The 9,732-nt window shown below is 41.3% G+C and overlaps 1 protein-coding gene across 3 annotated transcripts in view; it reads left to right on the top strand.

The window, feature by feature from the left end:
• pitx2 (paired-like homeodomain 2) overlaps window positions 1–9,732 on the top strand; it is a 56,574-nt gene that overhangs the window by 38,498 nt on the left and 8,344 nt on the right. The window contains exon 1 of one of the 3 annotated variants that reach the window (XM_007551063.2): window positions 6,835–7,184. The exons of 1 other annotated variant lie outside the window; for it this stretch is intronic. The gene's annotated coding sequence lies outside the window, so the exon portion shown is untranslated. Of the gene's footprint in view, window positions 1–6,834; window positions 7,185–8,223; window positions 8,905–9,732 lie in introns of those variants that run through there. One more of the 3 variants, XM_007551062.2, reaches the window with a different exon arrangement.

Genomic DNA, 9,732 nt, shown 5'->3' with positions numbered 1-9,732 from the left:
TTGATTGATTGATTGATTGATTGATTGATTGATTGATTGATTGATTGATTGATTGATTGATTGATTGATTGAATAAATGTACTAATAATGTACTAGTAGAAATATCTGGAGACCTTGAATTTTATAGGAGTATTTTGGAAAAACACACAGCTTATTATACCAAGACTGACAGAACTGACAGGGAGTCGGAGCAAAAGTCAACAGAGAACCATCAGAAAGGCTCCTGGGAACTCTGGAGAAATCCACAGAGATGTTTGTCTGTGGATAATGAAATTATTTTCTTAATAAGAAATTAATGTTCTCCATCCAGTTTGATTAGTCTTGAGCTTTTTCATAAAGAATACTCAAGAAGTTTTCCTTTAGATGTCCAAAGCAGGGAGAGAGATATTCCAACAGATTTGCCGCTGTGATTGCAGCAAAGGGCGGTTCTAGAAAATGTAAAAATGTCTTTACATAGATTTCTGTCTACCTATGCTGATCTCATCATTAGTTCTATTTGGTTCTCCAAACTTTTCCTAATAACGTCCAAAAAATATTATTTAAATTATGATTGGGGAATCTCCCTACCACAGCAACTTAGCCAAATTATTAAATAACATGACAACACATTTATGCAGACATACACTTATAATTCAGTGAAGATCTGATGAGAATATTTCCTTGTTGTTCTGTAGAATTATTGCATAATTTCCAAAATGTTCAAAATTCAAGTGTTGGACCACAGGTCAAAGGTCAAATGATTTCTGATCCACCATGAACCAAAATGTATCATTTGCTGTAGGTTTGTCTTTTATTTCAAAGCAGCCAAAGCTGCAGCAGATATTCTTGACTTATTTCTTTACTTTCAACATTTTGACTGTTTAGTTTTTTCTTCAGTTTCTGACTAAATGAGTTAAAACATGCAGGACCCAAAACCTTCAGGCTCTGTACCGTTTAGAGGCCGCTGGCTCTCACTGTGCTCAGTCCAGAAGCTCATTGTGTTTGGGGAAATCACAGCTGGCAGCAGAGACAAAAATTGTGAATATGTATGCCTTTAATCCCTCTTATCCTGATGTTAGGTCAGGGTGTGTCCCCCGGACTTCCATAATAGTCTGCAATGAGAAGCTTGAGTAAACACAATCAATGAAAGATACTAGCATATGCATCACAGAGGCTTCTGGAGTCCTGGTCCCCTCTCCCTTTTATTGGGTGGCACAACAACATTTCACATTTGTAGGATCACTAAGGTAAAATTATAACTCAGCAGCCATCATCAGTGATCTGTTTTGGGGAAAAAGCCTGACTTCGTAACGGGGTTGCCCTCCCTGTCCTCGTCTGCCTCACTCCCTCTGTACGGTTTCCTGCATGCTCTCTTACTCCTGGATTACAATCTCTTCATCCATTATTAATGAAGTTAAACTACTAGTGGCATGCTGAATGTGCTGCATGGGAGATTTGTAGCTAATCCAGCGCAAAACAGCCCCAGTCACATAATGAAGGGAAAAAAAGAACAAATGTCAACAGTTTCACACTGGGACTGGATTAGACACCCCCACCCTCCTCATTCACGCACAGCCTCGCTCCCCTCCCTCCTGCTCCTCCTCCTCCACGCTCACACAGGAAGCCCTGCACACACACACACACACACACACACTCAGACACATCCACCATGAAGAAACCTGAGCATCCACACACACCTCCCTCTCTCTTTGGATTAAACCTGAAGCACAGATTTGAGGGAAGAGGCCAAAGAGCCGTAGAGGTCTGCATGAAACCTCCTCCACATGGCCACCAGGATTAACAGCAACACTGTTGTTTCTTAAAATCTGTCACACTTACAGTCTATGAAGTTTGGAAAGTGACACTGAGATGTGCAGCATGGATGGATGTTGACCCAGGCCCGTCTCTGGGGTCACTGCTAGTGTAGTTGTTGCACCGGCTGCGGTGGAAAACTGCATGCAGTGCAGCCAAGCGGTGTGGCTCCGTGAAACGGACAGACGAGCATGAAAGACTGGAACTAATGGCGACACGTGACATGGGACCAGCATCCTGATTACAGATTAGCCACGTCGTACCCACCCTCCCTCCTGCTCGCTTCTGTTGCTTCTTCTATCTTCTTTTAATCCTTGTCGCATCCGCATCAGATTTATCTAATTTCTCTTGCGAGTTTCTAACATCTGTCTTTTATTTTTGTTCAGTCCAACCTTTTTAATCTATTAGCTTTTTCGTGCTTGTCGATTATAAACAGGTAGATCCTCCAAAGATTTGCAAGACTAAGTGCATGACTATCATCTATGAACAAGACAATTTGACCAGTCAAGGTCATGTTTGCTGATTTGCAGATGAATGTTTATTCTGAAAACCAGAGAAAAATTTCAGAAAAGTTGGTGCTTATTGATTTTATTATGACAGTACTAAAGGAAAAAAAGTGCATTCAATAATACAGTTGGAGTAAAAGGTTTTATCACTTTCTGGGTCTGTTTAGTAATTAATGCTGTCTGACTGGAGATCCTTGTGACGTCTCACATTCATTTTACAATACAAAACAAATTAGTTGTAATCAATTAATCAATTAAACTTTATAAAACACATTTTTTACAGTCAGGTGTAACAAAATGCTTTACAGGTAAAAAAAAAAAAATAACTGAACAAAGACATTTAATGACTAGAGATCCACAATATCAAGATCAAAATGATGAAAAAGTCATGTGATCAGATAGAGCAATATTTATGGATAGTAAAACATAAAAGAGAGAGAAATAAATTAACATTATAGAGGAGCAGAAACTGTGGAAATGCAAGAAATATGAAAGATACAGTTCATGTATATTTTGCAAGGAGATAAGATAAACAAAATGTTTACAAACAGCAAAGTTAAGACCATAGTAAACATAAGTAACAAGATTAAGTACAGTAAAATCAGTAATGTCACAATAAAAAATGAATAAAGAATCTAGGTGTAGCTAAAACAAGAATGAAATAATAAACTATAAGTGCTAATAAATAGCTATAAACTTGAAGTAAAAGCCAGACTGGATGGATCTGTCTTTATTTGGCTGTTGAACATCTAAACTTCAGGAAGGAGGGGCGCCTCAACGCGTGTCTCACTTCTCCCTGCAGGCAGCAGCAGAAGAACCTGAGAAGCCTGGAAGCTCTGGGGACAGACGCAGATTTATAGTTTATGTTTTCATAATGGCACTCTCAAAGAAATAGTACCCAAACACATCTTATAAATCTAAAACATAACTGTGGATTTTAATTTTTTGTCACACATTATATTATATACCTGAATATGTCATAAGTTTAAACGGAAAAAAAACAGATGTTTTTGTTTCACACGTGGTGTTATGTTTCTATATGCTTTTAAAATACTGTTTTCAATTCAGAACTGCAATTTATTTAATTGGGATTATATGTAGAAAACCAAAACAAGGTGAAAGTGATGTGTGGTTCAAACTCTTTTACCGACAATAATCTGGACAGTCGGTGTGTAGTTGTATCCAACTCCTTTTATTCTGATACACCTAAATAAACGCCAGCAGAATCAACTGTCTGCATCAGAATTCACATTTGATCTGATCTTCCTCTGACTGAGAATAGGAAGTGACCTGACCTTAGTGTGCTTTCAAAATAAAAGTATTGAAATGAAACAGACTTTCATGACAGTTAATGTAAAAACAAGTTTTCAGCATGGAAAATCAGCAGTTATGGTGGCTTTTCATGCAAACCGACAACCAGAGAAGCAGCAAAGAGGCTGAAAGTAACTCAGGAGGAGCTGCAGAGATCCTCCACTCAGGTGGAAGTATTTGTTGCTAGGAGAACCTCTGGTCGAAACAATGGCTCAGTTAAAGTTCAGCTGTGGTAGAACTGACACTCTCCATCCAATCCAGCTGAGCTTTAGTTCTGTTGTAAAGAGGAATGGGTCAAATGTTCGGTCTAAAGATGCTCACAGCTGGTAGAGGTTGACTCCAGCAGATGGACCACAGAGCAAAGTGTTGGATCAGAGAGCGGTGAACACAAATACATCCCAGACTTTTTATATTTTCATTATTACAGAACATTGAAAATCACACGTCCTTTTCCTTCTACTTTAGTAGCCTGACTACAACACATTGTGATGTTCTGCTGCATAAAATCCCAAAGTTTGTAATTTCAAAGTGACAAAATGTGAAAAGATTTAATGGGTGTGAATATTTTTTATGAGGGATTATAGATGGAGGATGAATGTGTAGGAAATCAGAGGCAAATTTTTGGGAAAAATTTATTTTCAGAAACATTCCATGTTTGGTTTCTTTTTTCCCTCAAAGCAACATTTCTTAAACTCCTGCATGTATTGATGAAACCAGCTGGATGTGAGGATGTGTGAGAGGAGTTGCTCTGCCGTTTTCTATTAAATATGACCTAAAAGCATTTAACTTTCTCCTACTACCATTACATGACACATTAATTTTTTGTTTTAAGATCTCCATTTAGTTCTTGTTTTCCTCCTGCGGTGTGAAATCAGCCCTCTGTGTGTCTCTGTGGGTTGTTTCATTCCTCTCCTCATCCTGCTGCTCTGCAGAAGAAGACCAATTAGAAAGGAGCTGATTGTGACCTCTGCATCCACCTCAGCACTGCAGACAGGAGAGTTAGCATGTAGCCGGACTGTTTTACATGTTATCGACGGGCTGGGAGGCATCATAGTCATTTTATCACACCAATTTCATTCTTGGCCGATTTCCCCTTAGGCAGGTTAGTGGCAGCTTCCCATTGATTTTTCATGTAATTGATCAGAGACCTGCTGGAGCAATTTATTGGCCCACTTGCACCTGTGATTAAGGCTGAGGCCGCATGTGTTTATGCATGCACCAGCAGCTGCTTTCCCTGGGAGCGACCTCTGCGCCGTAAAACGCCGTGGTCCTCTGTGTGGAAACGGTCAGCCTAATGAAAGTCGTCCTGGTCTCCAGGACGTTTCCCATCATGCTTGACCAAAGTCATGTCATGTCCAAAGTCAAGAGCAGCGGAGACGGCTGGCATAGACCCATCAGGGCTGACAGGCCTCACACAAAAACAGAGCAGAGTTTAAATCAGAGTAATCTGTATTCATTTGAAGCTCCTTCATTCATGGAAGTAAATATGAGAGCGCCCGGGGGGCCCGAGACCACAATGACATCAGCTTTGCATTTCTTTCGGTAGCCATCGATGGGATAATTACAGAAGAAGACAAAGACGAAGAGCTGAGTACTTTTTAAATATACACCATGTTAGCCGGGCATGTCAGGAAGAGCGAGGCGAGCAAAGGAAGCCGTTACAGGCCTTACTTACTGCGCTCTAAACCACAAGCTGAGTTGGAGTGCTTAGCGTTGCTGCAGCTCATCTCCCTTTGGTACTGTGACAGAGCTGGAATAGCAAGGATCAGGCATAAAGCCGCTCAACAAGCTCAAGAGCTATCAAAGATCCACCCTTTTAATTTGGTTAATTTACAGGCAGCTTTTTCACTAATAACGTTCTTGGAGTGCTACTTGACAAATGGAAATACACACAGGATGTTTCTGACTTGGAGGAGAAAGTCTCAGCGAATGTTTTGTGTTTTTTTAGACATCTGTCTCTTTTTCTAACTCCCTTCCTTCTCCTCGTCATCCTTCACTTCCTTCTTCCCAACAAACCGCCCGTTCAATTAGACTCAACCATAAATGAAACTAAATTTCTGCTCATTATTAGACTTCTACCATATTAGCGGATCTGTTCAAACCCTTGTGGCTTTGGAAACAACACCTACAACTTTAAGTTTTACGACGTGACCCGCAAAATTTTGGTCAGACTGAACATCGTGAAAATTACATGTGGTTTTAGGCCAAATCTGTGAAAAAAAGGAAAGAGAAAGGAAGAAGCTGTTTTCAGACACAAAGGCAAACATGAAATAATGAACCCACTTCATGTCTACTAAAGCTTCCTGATGCAATACAATACATTGGATAATGTTATGGGAATATGTGAATTTATTCAAAAATAACTGCTGAAGGAAGAAATTACAGAGGCGTTCCTTTGTGATTTGACTGTAATATGAGTTATCCATGAAGACACGTTCAGGATGCAACGACGGGAGAGAAATATGAGGTGCAACAAACTACCCTGTGAGGAAATTAAATGAGACAAATTCACTCCTGTGTCAGAGTTTATTACTCAAAGCAGCTGCACATTATGGTGATTCAACAAAGAAGAAATGAGACTAAAGTCTGCAATAATTACAGTGATGCATGGGAGTGATTTCAGGCCTTTTGGTTAGAAATCTGCACACATAATCTCAATAAATTACAACTTCACTGTAAAGGTCATTTATGTCAGCAACATAATAGCTACAACAAAATTATTTTAATACGGAATATTATGGCTATGTTAAGGCCTTTGCAATCCTTTACATCCACTTTAAGAGACGTCCAGCAACCACTGAGGGTCATTACAGGCTTTCCGTTTGAAGTTTTTTTGGAGGGAAAAGTCTGGTAGAAAAAGATGAGCAGAGGTTAGTTGCACCGAAACCCGAACCACAGAGAATCTATGGGTTGAGACACCAGAGCCAACAATGCAGGCAAGCTTTTACATTTTTAAATTGCGACTCTAATAAATAAAATATATTACATTGAGAACGTCTAAACAGCATAAATGTAATAACAATTTGAACTTTTTGCATGTAAGAAATGGAACCAACTGCTGAGTTTTGTGAATTCAAAGAGAGAAGTTCCTGTTTTTAAAGGAGCCCAGATGAAGCTCGGTTAACGGCTGACTGCCTGAGTAGTCTATCATCTCTCCTCCCTGAAGTGCAGGCTCGCATGCCGTGCTGATATACATAAAAAGCTGCAGAGAGTGTTTTGAAATCCTCTCCAGCGTGTGCAGGAGGAGGGAAAAGTTGAAGTGTCCAAACTGCGCTGACACAGACGGGCTGATGTGCTCGTTAAGAATCAGGAGAGAGCACCAGCGGAGCAGGTCACCCTGTTTCTCACATCACAGCCCCATCAGAAATTCTTTCAAGTGTCCTTCTGCGTCGCCAAAGATGACAACGGCAAATCGATAAGCGCTTGAAATGAAAAGAAGCCGCCGGTTTGCCCCCGAGGCGAAAGATTTCATACCCGCAAGCCTTGTCTGAACTTCAGGCATTCCTCTGCATCTTTCTGCGTGAGAAAGAGGAGGCAGTTCACTCATTTTTTTTCTTCCTCTCTTTGTGTAAGAAGGTAAGAGAAGCAAATGCGGCCGAAGCATCAAGCCTCTCCAGACGCTGCGCTCCCCCTTTCTTCTGTACTTGCAGGCGGGGCGTAAAGTGGAGAAATCTCTGTGATGCAGGGCTGATGCTTTCTTCTTTTATTTGCATTTTTTCTCATTTGAGCGTGTTTGGTAGGCTTTCCTTGAGAAATTGGTGAAATCCTGACAAACCGGGATGTTTGACATAAAGTGTTTGACATGAATTTGTCCTTATATCACACTGCAGGTCAGGCTCAGATGACTAGAAAATATTTAAAACAATCCCGCCTGGATCTTGTATTAGTCCAAATACTTCAACTGACGCAAAAATGCTTTTTTAATTCTGTATTTATTCCTACAATTGGATATTTTTATTCTAAAAAATGTAGTTTATTAAATGTATTTCCAATCACTTGATTTTAATTATATATTTTTTTCTTTTTTCTTTTTCTTTCTTTCTTTTTTTGTAGAGGAAGAAACGGCGCGTACGTTTTGCTTCAGTGTCCCCCTTTTGCGTGGAAATTCCCGTGTGGATGAGCGCGTTAATTACTGGCTTATTGGGAGTATGACTAAAAATGTAAAAGACGGATTATGTGCCGGGATGGCGGGCTGGTGGAGGGGGCGGTGCGGTGCGGTGCGGTGCGGTGCGGTGCGGGGGGACTAACGCAGGCCTGCGTCCGGTCTGCTCGCCTCGCTTAAGATGCGGGTGGAACACGCATGCAGTCTCCATCAAACGAAACGGATCCATAAAGAACATTTGCATCCGAGCCAGCTGTTCACTCCGTCCGCACATAAATCCGCAACACGATAGCGCTCTGTCTGGCGCAGAAGGAGGCCACTGCATCTCTATAAAAGCGACGCTCTCAGCTTTTATTTGAAATATTATGTTTTGTGGGTGTATTAAATTAGCTATAAAGGATTTTTTGTGTCTTATCAAATAGTCTTTAATTGAGGCTGAATGGTTGCAGAAATGAGAAAACATGTAATTATTATCTGAATTTAATAGATATGAACTGTTTGCAGACAGCTGTGGTTGCGTCTTGTTTATTCTGCGCCCAATTTACCAAAATTATAAATAGTTTGGCCTTTTATTAATAAGAAAACGAGTTATTAAAAGTTATACACGCCCGTAATCTTTAGATAAAAAGTCGTTTTCATCACCGCTTCCTTCTTGAAAAGACGCATCAGAATAGTTGGATTGTTGGTGAAAGTTGAGAGTTGCCCTCTGCTCTGCGCAAACATGCACACCCCTTTGTGAGCGCGCGCGCACCCAGGCACACAAACACACGAGTTCCCCTCTGAGCTCAAAAGCTGGAAAAATTGCGCCACTCTTGGAGCGTCTTTCAAGGGAGGAAAAAAAAGTTGAGGAAGACAGAAGAGGACGAGCCAAGGGGAGACTCGGATGAAAGCGCCTCCTTCGCACTTTCTCCGCGCGCTGTAAACAGACACTTATTTATGCGCATAAATGAAACAAACCTAAAGGCAGCGCCGCGTCTCTTTTTTTGGATACGCGCGGCGTGTAGGAGCTCCTCCATGAGACGCTCACGTTTACGGACAGAAAGTTCACCGCCGCTGGAGCTCGAGGTTGTCTGAGTTTGAGCCGTGAGCGCGGCTTCTGAGGACGGTGGGATTTATTTCCTCACTTTACAAGAAAACGCCGACGGTTTGGAGACAGAAAAAAAAAATCCCTGTCCCGTCCAGTGACCGCAGCTGGTGAGTACAGGAGGAGCTGGAGCGCGTTGAGTAAAAAAAAGAAAAAAACAGAAGAACAGAAATGTGAGCTAATGCGAGTGAGGGAATTTGTTCCACTTTGTGCGTTTTCTGATGTTTATTTCAAACCCGTGACTGAAGGAACATAAATGGGGGATGTGAGGGCACCGTTTGGCGCACAGGTCGGCGGATGATCATGAGGTGTTATAGCGGTGATGGAGAGCCGGGACACGGGAGAGCGCAAAGTGAAACAGGCAGTGCGATCCTATTAATACGCAAAAACTACCAAAAGAAGGCAAACAGCGGACATTTAGAATAATTAAATCTTCTATTTGGAGTCTAAATACTTCGATAGGTAAAATTCCGCTTGTTATGATTTACTAATAAATATTCAGGTGATGTAGGTGGAAATTCATCAATTTTGTTCCTTAAGAGAATAAAATAATAGAAAAACGAGATGACGCTGATAGTCCCGCGTCTTTAATTAATACAGGACCATATGATGGAGGTTAGTGGGCTCATCCTGCCGGTGGTGGCTGCAGCCTCGTGCTCACGCTGTGCTAATTTCACGAGTAAAGCCTGCGTGGGGCGATGCCAGCTTTCTGTCTGCACTGGGCCCGATGCCATGAGACTCACTGATTCACATCAACTGCTGGTGCTGAGAGCAAACGGGCTCCACGGAGTGAGAATGAATGGATGAACGGGATGAAAATAAGTAAAGTGGTGATGGCGATGCTGATGCAGCTATCTTTAAACTGCTCCCACAGGGCAATTTATCCCAAATAGATATTAAAAAGAAGGGCCTGTGGCGGCAAAGGCATTATTACCCTT

This window comes from Poecilia formosa, unplaced genomic scaffold, assembly GCF_000485575.1.
Source record: "Poecilia formosa unplaced genomic scaffold, Poecilia_formosa-5.1.2 Scaffold39, whole genome shotgun sequence".
NCBI lineage: Eukaryota > Metazoa > Chordata > Actinopteri > Cyprinodontiformes > Poeciliidae > Poecilia > Poecilia formosa.
The sequence above is the reverse complement of the archived record's forward strand: the minus strand, read 5'-3'. Positions and strand labels throughout refer to the sequence as shown.